This window comes from Sorex araneus, chromosome 2 (assembly GCF_027595985.1).
Source record: "Sorex araneus isolate mSorAra2 chromosome 2, mSorAra2.pri, whole genome shotgun sequence".
Taxonomy (NCBI): domain Eukaryota; kingdom Metazoa; phylum Chordata; class Mammalia; order Eulipotyphla; family Soricidae; genus Sorex; species Sorex araneus.
The window spans coordinates 207,467,460-207,486,070 of record NC_073303.1 but is presented as its reverse complement, the minus strand read 5'-3'; the positions used below and the strand labels follow the sequence as shown (position 1 = coordinate 207,486,070).

Sequence of the window (18,611 nt, the reverse complement as noted above, 5' to 3'; positions counted from 1 at the left end):
TCCTACCAACCCCTGGACAAAGAGACACCTTTGGACAAAGAAATACTCCATATTCAACAGTCCCTTCCAGTAGAATTCAATTCAGAACCATGAACCACTATTTCCGGGGTAGAACAGGATCTGAAAGAAACACACCCTCAGGGCTGGAGCGATGCCTTGCATGTGGAAAACCTGGGGTGGACCCCCGACATCCCCATATGGTCCCCCGAGCACCACCAGGAGTACTTCCTGAGTGTAGAGCCAGGACTAACCCCTGTGCACCGTTGGGTGTGACCAAAAAATCAGAAAAAGAAAAATACTGTCCATTTATTATGAAATTTATGTTTCTTTTATTTTTGGTTTTAGAGCCTTTTATTTTTGGTTTTAGAGCCATGCCTGGCAGTGCACTGGAGGCCATGTGGTGCCAGGGTTCACCCCCAAGGCCCCGCACCATGCTAGGAGTGCTCTTCAGCCCTCTGAGCTATATCCTATCCCTGAAATGCATATTTTATGTATATTTCTCAGTATATGTGCATACACAGCCAATTTCTATATTTAGCCACGTATATCCACATACACAGACATCAACATTCAAATATAGTTCGAAAATTAACATGTACATTGTACTCATTATACAGCATAAGAAAAAACAATTTATTTCCTTTAAGCGTTGCGTAGTGTGAACCGTGATACAGATTAACTAAGTGGCTATCTTCTCTTACTGGCTTTTTCTCCCCCCCCACCTTGCTCATGCAGTTATGTCTTATTTTTTCATTCTCACCAAATACGCATCTTGCATTTCATGAATTCGTATGTAGTTCTTTTATTCACAGCCCAAACTTTAACTCTAACACTAGCCCTAATTTTAACCAAACTCTAATCCAAAGTTCAATGCTTGTAACCCTAACTCATATCTTTAAGAAAAATTATTATTATTAATATTATTTTTGAGTCACTGTGAGTTACACAGTCACAAAGCTATTCATGATTGGGTTTCAGTCATACAGTGTTCCAACACCCATCCCTCCACCAGTGTCCATTTCCCACCACCAATGGCCCCAGTTTCCTTTCCACCCTTCCCCTTCCCCCAGCCTGCCTCTCTGGCAGCTCTCCCTCTCTCTCCCTCTCTCTCACACTCTCTCCCTTTGGGCATTATGGTCTGCAGTACAGATAGTGAGGAGTTATCCTTTCCCTACTTTCAGCACACAGTTCTCTTCCAACTACCTTTGTTGTAGACGTCCCTTCTCTCTCCCAGCTGCCTTTGCCCAAGCACTTGACACAGGCTTCCAACCATGGACCAATCCTCCTGGTCCTTGGTATTACTGTCCTTCGGTATTAGTCTCATATGACATTTATTTACATCCCACAAATGAGTGCAATCATTTTATGTCTGTCCCTCTCCTTCGGACTCATTTCACTCAGCATGATACTTTGATACTTTCCACATCCATCCATTTATAAGCAAATTCCATGACTTCATTTTTCCTAACTGCTGCATAGCATTCCACTGTGTAGATGTAAATCGATGCGCAACGGGGTGACAGTGATACAGTGATACAGATGTACCATAGTTTTTTTAACCAGTCATCTGTTATTGGGCACATGGATTGCTTCAAGATTCTTGCTATGGTGAATAGTGCTGCAATAAACATAGAAGTGCATATGGCATTTCTGCAGTGTGCTTTTGGGTATATATTTCCAGAAGTGGCATTGCTGGGTCATGTGGAAGGTCAATTTCTACCTTTTTGAGGAATGCCCATATTGTTCATCAGAAAGGCTGGACCAGCCGGCATTCCCACCAACAATGAAGGAGAGTTTCTTTCTCCCCACACCATCAACACTGGATGCTCTTGTTCTTTTTGATGTGTGCCTAACCCATATCTTAAATTAAATGAAATTCTAACGCTAATTGTAACTATAACCCAAACCTGAAACATTAACCCTATTTGTAAACCAAAATCAAACCCTAACTTTAACTGTAACCCTAACCTGAAACTTTACTATGATAGCAATTGAAATTCTTTTTTTTTCTTTTTGGGTCACACCCAGCGATGCACAGGGGTTACTCCTGGCTCTGCACTCAGGAATTACTCCTGGCGGTGCTTGGGGGACCATATGGGATTCCGGGGATCGAACCTGGGTCGGCCGCATGCAAGGTAAGCGCCCTACCCGCTGTGCTATCGCTCCGGCCCCAGTAATTGAAATTCTATCCCTTAGCCTAACTGTGAATTTAGTCATAACCCTAATCCTAATCCAATCATAACTGTAACCCTCGTCTCAAGAGTAACTTTAACTTTAACACTATAGTTGACCATTTGAATGAAGGTATAGAGGGCACATCTGTATACCTCCTGGGAACAAGTTCCAGACTTTCTCTTATATTTTTCAGTGTCTCCATTTTTTAAAAAGACCCTTGCCTAAACGATGTTTTAGAAATTATTTTTCTAATCCTGTCTAGGAAAATTTAATGCCACAAATTGTGTATATATTTTATGGCTCATGGCTCTTTGGAATGCCATAAGCATTCCAGTAGCTGAGATTCTATCCTCTTAAGTGAAATCACACTTCTGTATTGAATTCACATTCCAGGGCATAGATACTTCAGTGTGATATCCTGGGTCCCAGGTATGCCAAGCTCTTTCCCAAAGGCAGTCTACCAATTTTGACTATTGACAGTATGCATGAATATTCCATCCTAGACACTCTTGGAATTGGCATTGTCAGAAATTTTTTTTTTATTGGCTGATGGGTATTAAATAGTTTCTTAGTATTTAAAACTTTACATTTGTCGGGGCTGGAGCGATAGCACAGCGGGTAGGGCGTTTGCCTTGCATGCGGCCGACCCGGGTTCGATTCCCAGCATCCCACATGGTCCCCCGAGCACCGCCAGGAGTTATTCCTGAGTGCAGAGCCAGGAGTTAACCCCTGTGCATCGCTGGGTGTGACCCAAAAAGCAAAAAAAAAAAACTTTACATTTGTTTTTGATAGTTATTTTATTTATAATTTTATTATAGTACAATAGTATTATTTTATACTTGCAGGAATTCTACATCACGTACACCACCAGATCCCTCCACCAATTTCATCCCAATATCCCCTGATATACCCTCTCCCCATAATACCTGAGATCATAGTTCTATTGACCATATCTCTGGGTTGTTTTCACTGAGAATTGTGTAAACCTTGCTGTACTCTTTACATCCAGAAAATGAAAGTAATCCACCTGGTGTTTGTCTTTTTAAAATTCACTTCACTTAGCATAACTTCCTCCAATTCCATTCAAATTGCAATAATCTGTAAGATCTTGTCTTTTCTCACTGCCAAGGAGTATTCCCTTGTGTATATATGCTACAATTTCTTCATCCATAAGCACCTGAGATCTTGGCTATTGTAATTAATGAAATGATGAACACATGTCCTTTGGGATTCATGCTCATATGTCCTTTTATTTATTTATTACTTTTTACTTTTTAGCTTGTTGGGTCACACCAGCAATACTCAGGGGTTACTCCTGGCTCTGCACTCAGGAATTACTCCTGGTGTTGCTAGGGAGACCATATGGGATGCTGGGGATTGAACCCGGGTCGGCCGCGTGCAAGGCAAATGCCCTACTCGATGAACTATCACTCTGGCCCTTCATATGTCCTTTTAGAATAGTGTTTTTGTGTTCTTGGGGGTAGATGTCCAGGAGGAGGATTGGAGGATCAAAATAGAAGCTCTGTTCTTAAATTTTTGAAAAACTCCAAACTGTAGAGGTTGAACCAGGCAAGAGTTCCACTAGCAGTGAACGAGTTCCTTTTTATGCGAATCCCTGTGAGAAGTTATTGCTTTCTGGCTTTTCGATATAGACTGTTTTTGCTGGTATGAGGTGACACCTTACTGTTTTTTGGATTTGTAACTGACTACGATGAACATTTTTTTCACATGTCTGTCACCTTTATGTCATCTCTGAGGAATTGACTTCATCTCTTGCCTCGTTAAAATTTTTGTTGTTATTTGAGATTTGAGAGTGCTTTATATATCTTAAACATTAGACCTTTGATTTGTGATGAGTAAATATTTTCTCCCAATCAGTGAGGTGTCTATTTTAGGCCTCGTTTCTTTTGCAGTGGAGAAGGCTTTTTTTAGTTTAATGTCGTTTAAGTTAAACTAATCTGATTACTTAAGGCACTGAACACCTAAACTGTCTCCATGTATCTCGGTAGTAACAAGCACCTGACAGCTGACAGTAAGCTTTCAAGGAATTCACTTCACAGACATCCATCTTGAACAGATGTGTGGCCACCGACATACAAGTGAAAATGTCACTTTGTACTGAGATCACTCACTGTTGGACCAAACACTTGCTTTCTTCTTCTCACACTTTAGTTCCCTCTGATATGTTTAAATTTACCTAATGAAAAAGAGACTGACTCTCTTTTTTTTTGGACTGGAGCGATAGCACAGCGGGTAGGGCGTTTGCCTTGCACGAGGCTGACCCGGGTTCGATTCCTCCGCCCCTCTCAGAGAGCCCGTCAAGCTACCGAGAGTATCCTGCCCGCACGGCAGAGCCTGGCAAGCTACCCATGGCGTATTCGATATGCCAAAAACAGTCACAAGTCTCACAATGGAGACATTACTGGTCTCGAGCAAATCATCCTGCAGTGCTACATTTTTTTTTCTTTTTGGGTCACACCCGGCTATGCACAGGGGTCACTCCTGGCTCTGCACTCAGGAATTACCCCTGGCGGTGCTCAGGGGACCACATGGGATGCTGGGAATTGAACCCGGGTCGGCCGCGTGCAAGGCAAAAGCCCTACCCGCTGTGCTATTGCTCCAACCCTTGCAGTGCTACATTTGTATTTAATTGCAGGCACTGTGATTTACAGAGTTGTTCATAATAGAGTTTCAGATATAAAGAGTTCCAACACCAATCCCTCCCCCCATGGTCCCCAGGTTCTCTTTCCCCATCCTGCCACCGTAGCAGGCACATTCTAAAGTTTAGTTATTGTAACTTGGGTCTCCTGCTAGTAGTGCTGTTAGCTCCGTGGTTAAGACATATACCTATGCCACACCTCTATACCACTGATGTGCCTCTACTGACCTCTTATTAGTCCCCACCTCTATTTCCTTCCTTGTCCTCATTTCTGTAATCTAGGTATTCTCCCCCAACCCCACCATTTGATATTCTGCATTTCCTTGCCCTATCATTCTATAATGCACAGATAAGTGGATCATCTGGTGTCCTTCCTCTAACTTACTTCACTTGACAGTAGAGATTCCAGTTTCATGCAGGTTGCTGCAAATTGCACAATTAAATTATTGCTTGTAGCTGCATAGTGTATATATATCACATCTTCATTTTCCACTATCCTTGGACACCTAAGTTGTTTACGTATCTTAGCTATTGTGCTAAGTGCTGCAATAAATAATGGTGTGAATATGTCCTTATGTCTGAATATTTTTGCATCTTTGGGTAGATACTAGAATACGGAATTGTTGGGCCATATGATAGCTCTATTCTTACTTTTCTAAGGAATATTCATACTATTTCCCTAGGGAACAACATTCCTGCCAGCAGTGGACAAAAGTTCCTTTTTCACCTCATCTCCACCAAAATTTTAACTTTATGATGCCATAATTACCTTGATACAAAAGCTAAATACATTCCCTAAAACTACAAAGCGATATTCCTGAATATATATGAATACTGATATATAAGTCATCAATATTCAATTTGAGTGATAAACTTTCAGGATATAAGTCTAAAGAAAGCATTTTTATTTTTTAAATTTTTATTTATTCATTTATTTGCATCTCTGCAAATAGTGTCTCTTGCCCATGCGCCTGGCTGTCTACCCTGGGGCCCCTCGGAGGGGATGGGCTCCAGTTTCCCTCCCCGCTCCGAGCAGAGCTCCCGGTGGCCGAAGACCTCCAGAGCCCAGCCACAGCCATGCTCAAGGCCCCTCTCCACATGTTCGGATGAGCCTCACGCATGAAGGTACCGGCAGAGGAACCCAGGTGTGTGGGACCCGGGGCTGAGAACTCAAGCCTGCTCGGATTGGGATTGGGCCTCTTCCGCCCAGATTTCCCATTTTCCAGTAGATAGGTGGTCACACCCAGGGACTGCCCCCGGCACCGTGTAATCCCATCAATGACCAACATCCAGAGACTTAAAAGCAAGCTCCCGGAACCATGCAGCCACAAAGCTCTCGGTTTCTTATAGCCTAGTTCTCCCTCTGGGAGAACCTGGTAAGCTACTGAGAGTTTCCTGCCCACATGGGAGAGTCTGGCAAACTCCCCATGATGTATTCATATGTCAAAACCAGTAACAAGCTGGGTCTCATTCCCCTGACCCTGAAAGAGCCTCCAATGCGTCACTGTTGGGAAGGACGAGTAGAGAGGGGCTTCTAAAATCTCAGGGTTAGGATCAATAGAGATGTTACTGAGACCGCTCGAGAAATTCAATGATCAATGGGATGATGATGATTTATTTACGTCATACCTGGCGATGCTCAGGGGTTACTCCTGGCTTTGCACTCAGGAACTACTCCTGGCGGTGCTTGGGGGACCATATGGGATGCCGGGGATCGAACCCGGGTCGGCCGCGTGCAAGGCAAACACCCTACCCGCTGTGCTATCGCTCCGGCCCCTCTATTTAAATTTTGATAGAATAAACTTTAAGTCTTAAGTTTAAAAACTTGCTTTTCTTTATCTGACTTATGGAGGTATGTATGCAGATCTCTGCAGAATCTTGCATGGCAGAGCCCGGCAAGCTACCCGTGGCGTATTCGATATGCCAAAAACAGTAATAATAATAATGGGCCTCATTCTCCTGACCCTGAATGCACAGGGACGAATAGAGACATTACTGGTGCCCGCTCCAGCAAATCGATGAGCAATGGGATGACAGTGATACAGTGGTACTCATATCTCTAATGGAATACTGTGGCAAATCCATGGAGGTTCCATTGTGCTTGAAAGAACGCACTTGGAATAAAATGTCTAGTATTTGCTATCATATTTTAGTAAAAGTTTATCTGGGACAATGATATGTCTATAAATATCGGGAACAGTTGTAATGTTGTTTTCATATGAGAAGACTTGCAAGCTGGGGAGATGAGAAAGGCTTTCAGACATCTCCAGGGTTCTCACACTCACAAGGAACAAAATTTTAACACGGAGGAGGAACAAAAAGACCCTGAATTGCTTTAAAGTAGAAGAAACAGTGAAAAAATGTTTTTGGCCGAAAACAGTAAAAAGGCAAATTTTGGGGCTGGAGCGATAGCACAGCGGGGAGGGCGTTTGCCTTGCATGGGGCCGACCCGGTGCGATTCCCAGCATCCCATATGGTCCCCTGAGCACCGCCAGCAGTAATTCCTGAGTGCAGAGCCAGGAGTGACCCCTGAGTATCACTGGGTGTGACCCAAAAAGCAAAAAAAGCAAAAAAAAAAAAAGGCTAATTTTTGGCTAGCAAAAGATTCCTTTTACTTAAGAAAAAGCCTTTTCTTAAATTAGTAAATGTTTTCAAAATTAAGACTAACAGTGTTCCCTCAGAGAAGACTGGAGTGGCATCTGATAAGAGTAATGTTGAAGGCTTCCTGCTGCTGGCTAAAGATTAACCAGACCGGCCTTTTGCTTTCTAGTCTTCCTCCAAGCTAGAGACAGCTCCGGTTTTGTGTGCCCAGTACCAAACATAAAAGATCGGTATGGGGCATTCTGGGCTGGCATTCACGACAAAGCTGGTCTGCAGAGCCCCGGCTGCGTTTTATTATTCTTTTGGAAGGGAGAGAGTCAAGGATGAGGGAATCCTGGGTATTCCCAGGCGGAATTTTCTTAGAGTCTGATTTGTGTCCCATTCTACCAAGACCCATTACCGACCAGAGTCTCATTAAAAGGAAATTCCTGCATATAAAATACTGATTGCAGATAAACATAAAAGGTAAAGGATTTCAAAAGCTTGCCTGCAACTCCATACAAAAGGCTCTCATAAGCAAAATAAGAAGAAATAGAACTAAAAAAATCACCATAGTAACTTGGTCTAAATCTTCCTAGATGCATATTTTATTCTTTTTTTTTTTTTTTGCTTCTTGGGTCACACCCGGTGATGCACAAGGGTTATTCCTGGCTCTGCACTCAGGAATTACCCCTGGCGATGCTCAGGGGACCATATGGGGTGCTGGGAATCGAACCCGGGTTGGCCGCGTGCAAGGCAAACGCCCTACCCGCTGTGCTATCACTCCAGCCCCTAGATGCATATTTTATTATGTGCTAAGAGCCAGCATTGAAAAGTGCAACTGTGTACAGATCAGATGGATAAATCCATAACATTAATGCAAGGAAAAATGGACCACTGAATGTTTACTAATGATAAGTGTTATGCTAGGTATCTTATATAATTATTTATCTTAATTAATTTTACCAACAACCTAGAAAGTGCATCTTATCGTCCACATTTTCTTTTCTTTTTTTTTTTTTCTTTTGGGTCACACCCAGATGCACAGGGGTCACTCCTGGCTCTGCACTCAGGAATTACTCCTGGCGGTGCTCAGGGGACCCTATGGGATGCTGGGAATCGAACCCGGGTCGGCCTTGTGCAAGGCAAATGCCCTACCCGCTGTGCTATGGCTCCAGCCCCATGTCCACATTTTCAAAAGGAGACAAAGAGACCACGTTAACGGGCCTAACACCAGTGCTGCTACAGGCCCCTGGCAGCCCCTCACTCCTCAGGAGGCCGGTCTCCAGCAGACACCACCAGATAAAACATTTCGTACTTCTATAGGCCTATTCATATTTGCCCATTCAAATTTTCTTAACTATCCCCACGCTTAGTAAATTTTCCATTTGTAGATTTTGCCTAGGGCTGGATCGATAGCACAGTGGGTAGGGTGTTTGCCTTGCATGTGCCGACCCGGGTTCGATTCCTCTGTTCCTCTTGGAAAGCCCGGCAAGCTACTGAGAGTATCCTGCCCACATGGCAGAGCCTGGCAATCTACCGTGGGGTATTTGATATGCCAGAAACAAGTCTCACAATGGAGATGTTACTGGTGCCCGCTCAAGCAAATTGATGAACAGTGGGATGACAGTGCTACAGTGCTACAGGTTTTGCCTATTTCATGGGAAATAAAATATATTTCTAAAGAGCTTTATTTATGATGGGGAAGACATGATAATTATCACAATAGGATCCATGAACAAAATAAAATTTAAGGCAATATATTTTAGACGCCAGAGTTGAAGACTTAAATACGTAAATAGGAACAGAAGTATACTACATTGCGTTAAATGATCTGAATATATTTACATAGATTAAAATCATCACAAACTGACTTGCACTGATCTATTTTTCTGATAATTCCATTTCCCATTCTTTTACGTTTTACTGGAGCAAGTAAGATGAAATAAATCTGTTTTATACCTGCCAAGGGGGTCGGCTGGGGTGTGGCAGGAAATGTGAGACATTGGCGGATGGAAGGAGATGCTGTGGTAGAACGGGTGTCGGAATACTGCATGCCTGAAGCAGCACTCTCAGATTTACTACTTTGTAAATCATGGTACCTTAATAAAAAATTTTAAAAAATTAAGTGGAGGCAAGAAAAATTAAGTGTTTTCTTCGGCCAAGTGCTTATTTTAAGCCAGGAGTCGGAATCAAACTCTCAGGCACTCATTACTGCTCTGAGCATCTCTGTTTCCAGAGTACTGCAGGTGGTCTGCTCTGTCATGACACCCTTGATTTTTTGTTTGTTTGTTTGTTTGTTTTTGGGTCACACCCGGCGATGCACAGGGGTTACTCCTGGCTCTTCACTCGGGAATTACTCCTGGCGGTGCTCAGGGGACCATATGGGATGCTGGGATTAGAACCCGGGTCGGCCGAGTGCAAGGCAAACACCCTACCTGCTGTGCTATCACTCCAGCCCCCCTTGATTTTTTTTGGGGGGTCACACCTAAAATGTGTGATAATGCACAGGGGTTACTCCTGGCTCTGCACTCAGGAATTACTCCTGGCGGTGCTTGGGGGACTGTATAGGATGCTGGGAATGGAACCCGAGTCGGCCGAGTGCAAGGCAAACGTTATACCCGCTGTGCTATTGTTCCAGCCCCTATGTCATGACACCCTTGAACCCCATCCGCAGAGGAAGAAATAATGGCCACCGTGAGAGAGAACACTTTGAGTTCTGCAAAAGTTTCAGTAACTCCACAGGTCTCTAATTCGTATATGACCATAATGTGTGCAGTTTGTGGAGTATTTCATTTCAGCTTTCCAAATGTTAGTGTCTGTGTCTGTGTGTATCTTGTTACAGAAGAGAAACTGGGGGTTGGAGTGATAGCACAGCAGGTAGAGCGTTTGCCTTGGACACGACCGACCCGGGTTCAATTCCCAGCATCCCATATGGTTCCCCAAGCACTGCCAGGAGTAATTCCTGAGTGCAGAGCCAGGAGTAACCCCTGTGCATCGCCGGGTGTGACCCAAAAAGAAAAAAAAAAGGAAAAAGAAGAGAAACTGAATTTCTATTCCTCAACATTTTAATTTTGAGATATGGAAAACCTACCAAAAAAAAAAACCCAACCTGAAAATAAATTCTTCCCTTAGATTCATCAATTGTTTACACAAACTACATTTGCATTTTAACTGCAAAAGCAATTCTCCAATTTTTAAAATACTGAGATATACATATATAATTGACTGGAACGATAGCACAGCGGGTAGGGCGTTTGCCTTGCACACGGCCGACCTGGGTTCGATTCCTCCATCCCTCTCAGCCTGGCAAGCTACCGAGAGTATCCCACCCGCACGGCAGAGCCTGGCAAGCTCCCCGTGGCATATTCGATATGCCAAAAACAGTAACAACAAGTCTCACAAAGGAGACATTACTGGTGCCCGCTCGAGCAAATTGATGAACAACGGGACGACAGTGCTACTGTGCAGTGCTACATATATAACATTATAGACTCTAACACATACAACATATATTTATTTATTGAAACTATTATCACTTAACAAATTTTTTTTTGTGTTGAGGTCATCTGAGATCTAGTATTTTAGCAACTGTGAAGGCTATAATGCAGTTTTTAAATTGAGGCGACATCACACAACTATTTATGTGTTTTAGGGGTCATTCCCACAGTGTTGATTTTCATAGTTCCAGTCTATGAAAAAGGACCACCTTTCTGCACCCTTGTGTCTTCTATAGTTTCTTTCAATTGTGATTTATAGTTTTCAATGTACAAGTCATTCGATTCCTTTGTTAAGTTAATTTCTAGGTACCTATTTTAGTTGAACTTGTAAATGGGATTTAAATTTTTCTTTCGCTTCTATGTCCTTGCTTCCATAAGGAAATGCAATAATTTTTAAAAGACTGATTTATAGCCTGTCACTTTATTTTTTTAATTAAAAATTTTTGTTTGCTTTATCTAATAAGCTTTTTTAATCATGAAGCAGATGCAGAATCATCTCAAAAGGTTTTTCTGATGGTCTTCTATTCCTTCGTTGACATGGTGTATTACATTAACTTACATTAGCACACTGAGTCTTGCATCACGGAATGAATCAGCCTTGGTCCTGACGTATGATCACTTTAATATATTGTTTGAACTCAGTTCATTAAGATTTTATCAAAGCTCTTCACATTTGTGTTTATCAGGCATTTTATAGGGTTCTTTGTTGTTGTTGTTGTTGTTATTTTTTGCGATGTTTCTGTATGCTTCCAGAATAATGTCAGTCTCATAAATTGAGTTTGGGAGACTCTCCTTATCTTCAATTTTTCTGGAATAGCTCAAGAAGGACAAGAAATATGTCATCTCTGAAGATTTCAGGGGAATCACTTTTGAAACCAAATGGTCCTAAGCTTTGGTTTTGGGGCAGACTTTTATTTTCTCTTTAAACTTCCTTGGTTGTAATTGTGTTTTTCAGCTTTCCTCTTCTCTCCTGATTAAGGATTGTGAGGTTTTATGCTCTAAATTTTTTGCACTTATTCTAGATTCTCCAGTTGGGTGGCATAAAGTTGTTCATAGTAGCCTCTTATTATACGTTGTATTTTTGTGGTGCCTGTTTAATCTCTTCCTTTCATTTTAAATTCTATTTATTAGGGCTTTTTCTTTTTTCATTTTTGTATAGCCAAGTGTTTGTTAATTTTATTTATTCTTTCAAAGAACCAGTTCTTAGTTTCATCAATACTTTTATTGCCTTTTTGAGTTCTAGTTCATCAACTTCTGCCCTAATTTTTATTATTTCCTAGTCTCTGGGGGCGAGGGGGCACAACTGGCAATACTCCAGGGTTGCTCCTGGCTTTGCACTCAGGAATTACTCCTGCAAGTGTTTGAAAGACCACAGGAGATGCCAGGGGATCAAATCTGGGTTGGCTGCAGCATTATTGGCACTTCTTCTACTGTATTATTGCTCTAGCTCCACCTTCTTCTTCTGATTTTGAGTTTCATTTGTTTTTCATTTTCTAGTTCCTTCAGGAACGCAGTTAGGTTTTCAGTCTCCTTGTTTTCTGATGTAAACCCATATTGCTATAAAATGTCCCTCAGAAGAATTTTTCTATAATTCCCTGTTCTGATAGCTTGTTTTCAGTCTCATGTGTTTCCAGGCAATTAAATTTGTTCTCTTTGATTTCCTCATCGACTCACTACTCACTGGCATATCGCTTAGTTTTCTTATACTTGAGATTTTCCAAATTTTTGACTTATAATTTTAAAACACTGCCCTCCAAAATAATTTCAATTTTTATAAACTTGCATTTGTTCTGTGTCTCAACATGGGGTCTAGCCAGGATAATTTTCCATATGCATTGGACAAAAATGTGTATTCAGCATTTTTATGGAGGGTATGTGTGGAGAGCCTTATACATGTCTCTTTAGCCTATCTGATCCAAACCGTAATTTAAGGATGCTATTTTCTGCCTGGGTGATGCTTCATTGATGACAATGGGATGTTACAGGCCCCAACTACTATTGTGTTACTGCTGATGTCTCTCTTAAAGTTTTCAAAAAGATTTCAAACTTTATTTGAAACACCATGGTCAACAAAGTTGTTCATAATACAGTTGTTTCAGGCATTCAGTGTTCCAACACCAGTCCCACCACCAGTGTGACCCTCCCTTCACCACTGTTCCCAGTTTCTCACCCACCCCCCAAGCTTGTCTCCTTTGTAGGCACAAAATAACTTATATTGCTTGTTATAACTAAATGACTAACGGAAGTACCATTGGATTACTTAGGTAAAAGAAAACTTGTGAAAATTGTTTTATCTCTTGGACTGCAGCAATAGCACAGCTGGTAGGGCATTTGCCTTGCACGCGGTTGACCTGGGTTCAATTCCTCCATCCCTCTCAGAGAGTCTGGCAAGCTACCGAGAGTATCTCGTCCACACAGCAGAGCCTGGCAAGCTACCCGTGGTGTATTCGATATGCCAAAAACAATAACAATAAGTATCACAATGGAGTCGTTATTGGTGCTGGAGCAAATGGATGAACAACAGGACTACATTATGACAGCGTTTTATCTCACAATGGCGTCATTAAAGTAAAGTCTGTTTTTGTTTGTTGCTAGTTGAAACCACTGTGTTATTATCACTGTCATTGTCATCCTGTTGCTCATTGATTTGCTCGAGCAGGCACCAGTAACATCTCCATTGTGAGACTTGTTGTTACTATTTTTGGCATATCAAATATGCCACGGGGAGCTTGCCAGGTCCTTCCATGCGGGCGAGATACTCTCGGTAGCTTGCTGTGCGGTCCAAGAGAGGTGGAGGAATCGAACCTGGGTCAGCTGCGTGCAAGGCAAATGCCCTGCCGCTGTGCTATCGCTCCAGCCTGCTGTGTTATTGTGTTATTGTTTTTGTTTATTGAGCTTAGTTGGCATCCATGCTACTTTTCCATCTAATTTGGTGTACGCCTACTGGACTGTCAGTGTTGTGCGATTTGGAGATGGTATAAGGCCGCAAGTGCAGCTGCCTGCCCCCTCCAGAACTCCAGGACCTGTAGAACTGGGCCCACTAATTTCTGCTGCTTGGTGTGGCCAGCCTCTCCTCCGAGATCCGTCATGCAGCTCTAGGGCTGTGCTGCTTGCCTGGCAGTGCCGTGGGGTCTGAGTGTGGCTGCCAGGGGCGTGGCAGGGTGGGAACCTCACCTGCCCCCTTCCAAGGCTGCCCCAGGATTTTCAGCCCACACCGAGTTCCCATGCATGAGCCGTAGCAGCTTGGCTTGCATCTAAAGTTGGTTGATGATTGCACTGTAAATGTTGGTGCTTCTTTGGTTGTATACATGATGATTATTAGGTCTCATCCATTTGCTCGAGCGGGCACAGCTCTGCCGTGCGGGCGGGATACTCAGGAACTAGTCCTGGTGGTGGTTGGGGGACCGTATAGGATGCTGGGAATCGAACCTGAGTCGGCCGAGTGCAAGGCAAACGCCCTCCCTGCTGTGCTATTGTTCCAGCCCCTGTGTCATGACACCCTTGAACCCCATGCGCAGAGGAAGAAATAATGGCCACCGTCAGATAAAACACTTTGAGTTCTGCAAAAGTTTCAGTAACTCCACAGGTCTCTAATTCGTATATGACCATAACGTGTGCAGTTTGTGGAGTATTTCAGTTCAGTTTTCCAAATGTTAGTGTATGTGTCTGTGTGTATCTTTAGTTGTTACAGAAGAGAAACTTGTGGTTGGAGTGATAGCACAGCAGGTAGGGCGTTTGCCTTGCACGCAGCTGACCCGGGTTCAATTCCCAGCATCCCATATGGTCCCCTGAGCACCACCAGGAGTAATTCTTGAGTGCAGAGCCAGGAGTAACCCCTGTGCATCGCTGGGTGTGACCCAAAAAGAAAAAAAAAAAGGAAAAAGAAGAGAAACTGAATTTCTATTCCTCAACATTTTAATTTTGAGATATGGAAAACCTACAAAAAAACCCCTGAAAATAAATTCTTCCCTTAGATTCGTCAATTGTTTACACAAACTACATTTGCATTTAACTGCAAAAGCAATTCTCCAATTTTTAAAATATTGAGATATACATATATAATGAACTGGAACGATAGCACAGCAGGTAGGGCAGCTTGCCGGGCTCTCCGAGAGGGATGGAGCAATCGAACTCCTCGGTAAATTAATCATTTAATCATCATGTATTGTTACCTTTTATAGTTTAAAGTCTATTTTATCTGATAGCAGTATGGTTGTTCCTGCCTTTACAGGACAGCACTGCCTACTAGATTGTTTTCCAGGCCAGATAAACAGCACAGAAGGAAGGTGCTTGCTTCGCATGGGACTTACTTCTGTTTAACTTTTGGGGTTTTGTTTTGTTTTGTTTTTGGCCACAGCCAATAATAAATGCTCAGGAGTCCAGCTGTGGGGCCAATGCTCGCTCAAGCCTTGACCCCTGTAACACCTTCCTGATCCATGGCTGACCCCTGCGTGATCCCCAGCACTGCACATCGTCCCTGGAGCATTTCCAGGAGGGATCCCTGAGCGCAAGAGTCAGCAGTAAGCCCTGAACACACTCGGGTGCAGCCCACCTCCTTCCCCCTCCCACCCAAAGACGGTCTCCATCTTCTGGAGCCCATGTTTATCTGTGGAATGCAAGTGTATTTCCTGTAGGAAGCAGAGAGTTGCCTTTTGTTGTTTATGAACATACTGCACTTTGGCTTTCAAGTACTTCTACCTCTACGAGATGCAAGCCTGTCACGGTAGATATCTTTCTTTCTCCACACACATTCTCCCTACACACATGTGGTAATATCACCCTATTTTGTGCCAAACCACTAAAAGTGAGCTTAGACCACTGTGATCTATCACCTTTCAGTACTGCACTATGCACAGCCCCCAAAGACATTCTCTTACATGAACACACTCACATCAGCAGCACAAGAAATTAATATTGCCTGAATGTAATCAAAGTAAAGTGAAAGTAAAGTGAAATTTATAGTTACACAGGCGGCGGGGGGGGTTCTAGGGAGGTGGGGGGTGGGGGGAGGTATACTGTGATTCTTGGTGGTGGAATATGTGCACTGGTGAAGGGATGGGTGTTCGAGCATTGTATAACTGAGACTTAAACCTGAAAGCTTTGTAACTTTCCACATGGTGATTCAATAAAAGAATAAATTAAAAAAAAAGAAATTAATATTGCCTTAACATGTGAGCCTAACAGAAGTCCCCAATGTCCCCCCATGGAAGTGCACACACCTAGTTTCTGTCTACATCACGTCTTGATGCCTCAGGCAATAGCTCAATAACAACAATAATAAACCCAATGCTTCAGGGTGGGGCAGGTTTCAGGTATTAGGAAAAGACTAGGATGTTTACCCTTCGTATTTGTTACATTTCTTTATTTGTGTTAAAAAAAGAAACGACACACCTCAAGAGGAGTTACGCAAGCCCATCACTGTTTAATACCTAACATAAATGCCGTGAAAACTTCCCCCAGGAATGCAGCCTTAAAAGGTCACTGTGCACTTTTCTGGTCTCCTTCCATTCCCCAAAGGTGAGGTAATCCACAGCTAGTCTTCTTTCCCTCCCCAGGAAAAGAAGTATACTTTTTAAATTTATGACTTCCTTGTGTTACCTTGAAAACCTGTTCCCTTTCTCTCAGCCCTTCGGAGTACTCCGCTACTCTCCTTGCCTACGAACCATTTAATAAAACCATTCAGACCTTGAAATTTACTTGGTTGATCTTGTTGTTTAAAAGTTCCTTTTAGGGGCTGGAGTGATAGCACAGTGGGTAGGGCATCTGCCTTGCACGCGGCCGACCCAGGTTTGATTCCCAGCATCCCATATGGTCCCCTGAGCACTGCCAGGGGTAATTCCTGAGTGCAGAGCCAGGAGTAACCCCTGTGCACCGCCGGGTGTGACCCAAAAAGCAAAAATTTTTAAAAAGTTCCTTTAATTCAGATGACAGGTCCAGGTGTTTGGAACACTCACTTTTGTGTCTCACAAAATCCATTTGCTTCTAATACACTCAATTTGAGTCTCTGGTTTCTCAGCAATAAACAATAATATTCAAATGATAATCTCTTTGCCTCCCCTTGAATGACTCAACTTTCTTTTTTTTATCTTTGGCTTTGGGTGGCACCTGGTGATCAGAGGACAACAGTGGCTTCCTGCATGTTATTTGGGACTCACTCCTGGGGATTCTCGGGGAGCCATGCATGATGCTCAGGATCAAACCTGGCCATCCTGCATGCAGAGCATATCGTCTAATCCACTGGGCGATCTCCAGGCCCTCATTTCTAATTTTTTTTTTTTTTTTTTTGCTTTTTGGGTCACACCCAGCAATGCACAGGAGTCACTCCTGGCTCATGCACTCAGGAATCACCCCTGGCGGTGCTCAGGGGACCATATGGGATGCTGGGATTTGAACCCGGGTCAGCCGCGTGCAAGGCAAACACCCTACCCACTGTGCTATCACTCCAGCCCCATCCAGGCCCTCATTTCTAAACACGTGAATGTATTGTATCCCCAAACTAGGAACAATCTGTGTTACCAGGGACATGGTTAAAAAGGAACTCTCATCCAAAGCTGGTGGGAATATTACTTAGTTCAACCCCCCCATGGAAAACAGTAGGGAGATTTTTCAGAAAAGTAAGAATTGAGGTGCCATAGGACCCAGCAATTCCACTTCTCATTTTCTACCCCCAGGACTTAAAACCATTCATTCTAAAGGACACTGCACACCGTCATTCACTGAAGCAGTTAGTACAGTAGCTAAGATATGGAATCAACCTAGGTGTTCAATAATAGATGGATGAATTATGGATATGTGGCATATATCTAAAATGGAGTACTATGCAGCTTTAGGAATGATGAAATCCTTGCAACTTCGATGGAAGGGGAGGGCATCATGTTGAGCGAAGTAAGCCAGAAGGAGGACAGACAGAGGTGAAATCACCCACCTGTGGCATACGAAGTAACTGGACAAGGGAATGCAAGGTATTAAAGGAGGAATACTTAGATCAGCCATGACCCCAGAGTTCAGGAAAGAGAAGGACAGGGAAGAAAACAAATCAAGGGGAGGGCAGTAAGAAGAGGTGGGATGGGAAGTGACAGGAGGCAGGTGTCAAGGGCCTCAGGTACACTGGTGACGCAGAGGGGTGGTATAATTATATATTCAAACCACAGAGTCAACAACACTGAAATAACTAGATCCAAAACATAGCAACCAAAGTTAAAAGCATGCCTACCAAGGAGGCGTGTTGTTAGTGGGAAAGAAGTGGGAGACCCCGGTGGAGGGAAGCTGATCCTCGTGATGGGATTGGTGCTGGAGCACTGTTTGCCTGGAATTCAACTATGAAAATATTGCAAATCATAATCACTATATCACTGTCACTGTCATCCCGTTGTTTGTTGATTTACTCGAGCGGGCACCAGTAATGTCTCTATTACACTCAGCCCTGAGATTTTAGCAGCCTCTCCTTACTCATCTTTCCCAACAATTGGAAGCTCTTTCAGGGTCAGGAGAATGAGACCTATCGTTACTGTTTTTGGCATATCAAATACACCACGGGGAGCTTGCCAGGCTCTGCCATGTAGGCGGGATACTCTCGGTAGCTTGCCGGGCTCTCCGAGAGGTATTTATATATCTTCCACTGTATTTGGGATATGAATACGCCATGGGGAGCTTACAAGACTCTCCCGTGTGGGCAACAGACTTCCGGGTAGCAAATC

At 43.2% G+C, this 18,611-nt stretch overlaps 1 protein-coding gene across 2 annotated transcripts in view; it reads right to left on the bottom strand.

The window, feature by feature from the left end:
* Nucleotides 1-18,611, bottom strand: part of ARHGEF4 (Rho guanine nucleotide exchange factor 4) — a 111,067-nt gene that overhangs the window by 20,833 nt on the left and 71,623 nt on the right. The window lies entirely within an intron of this gene.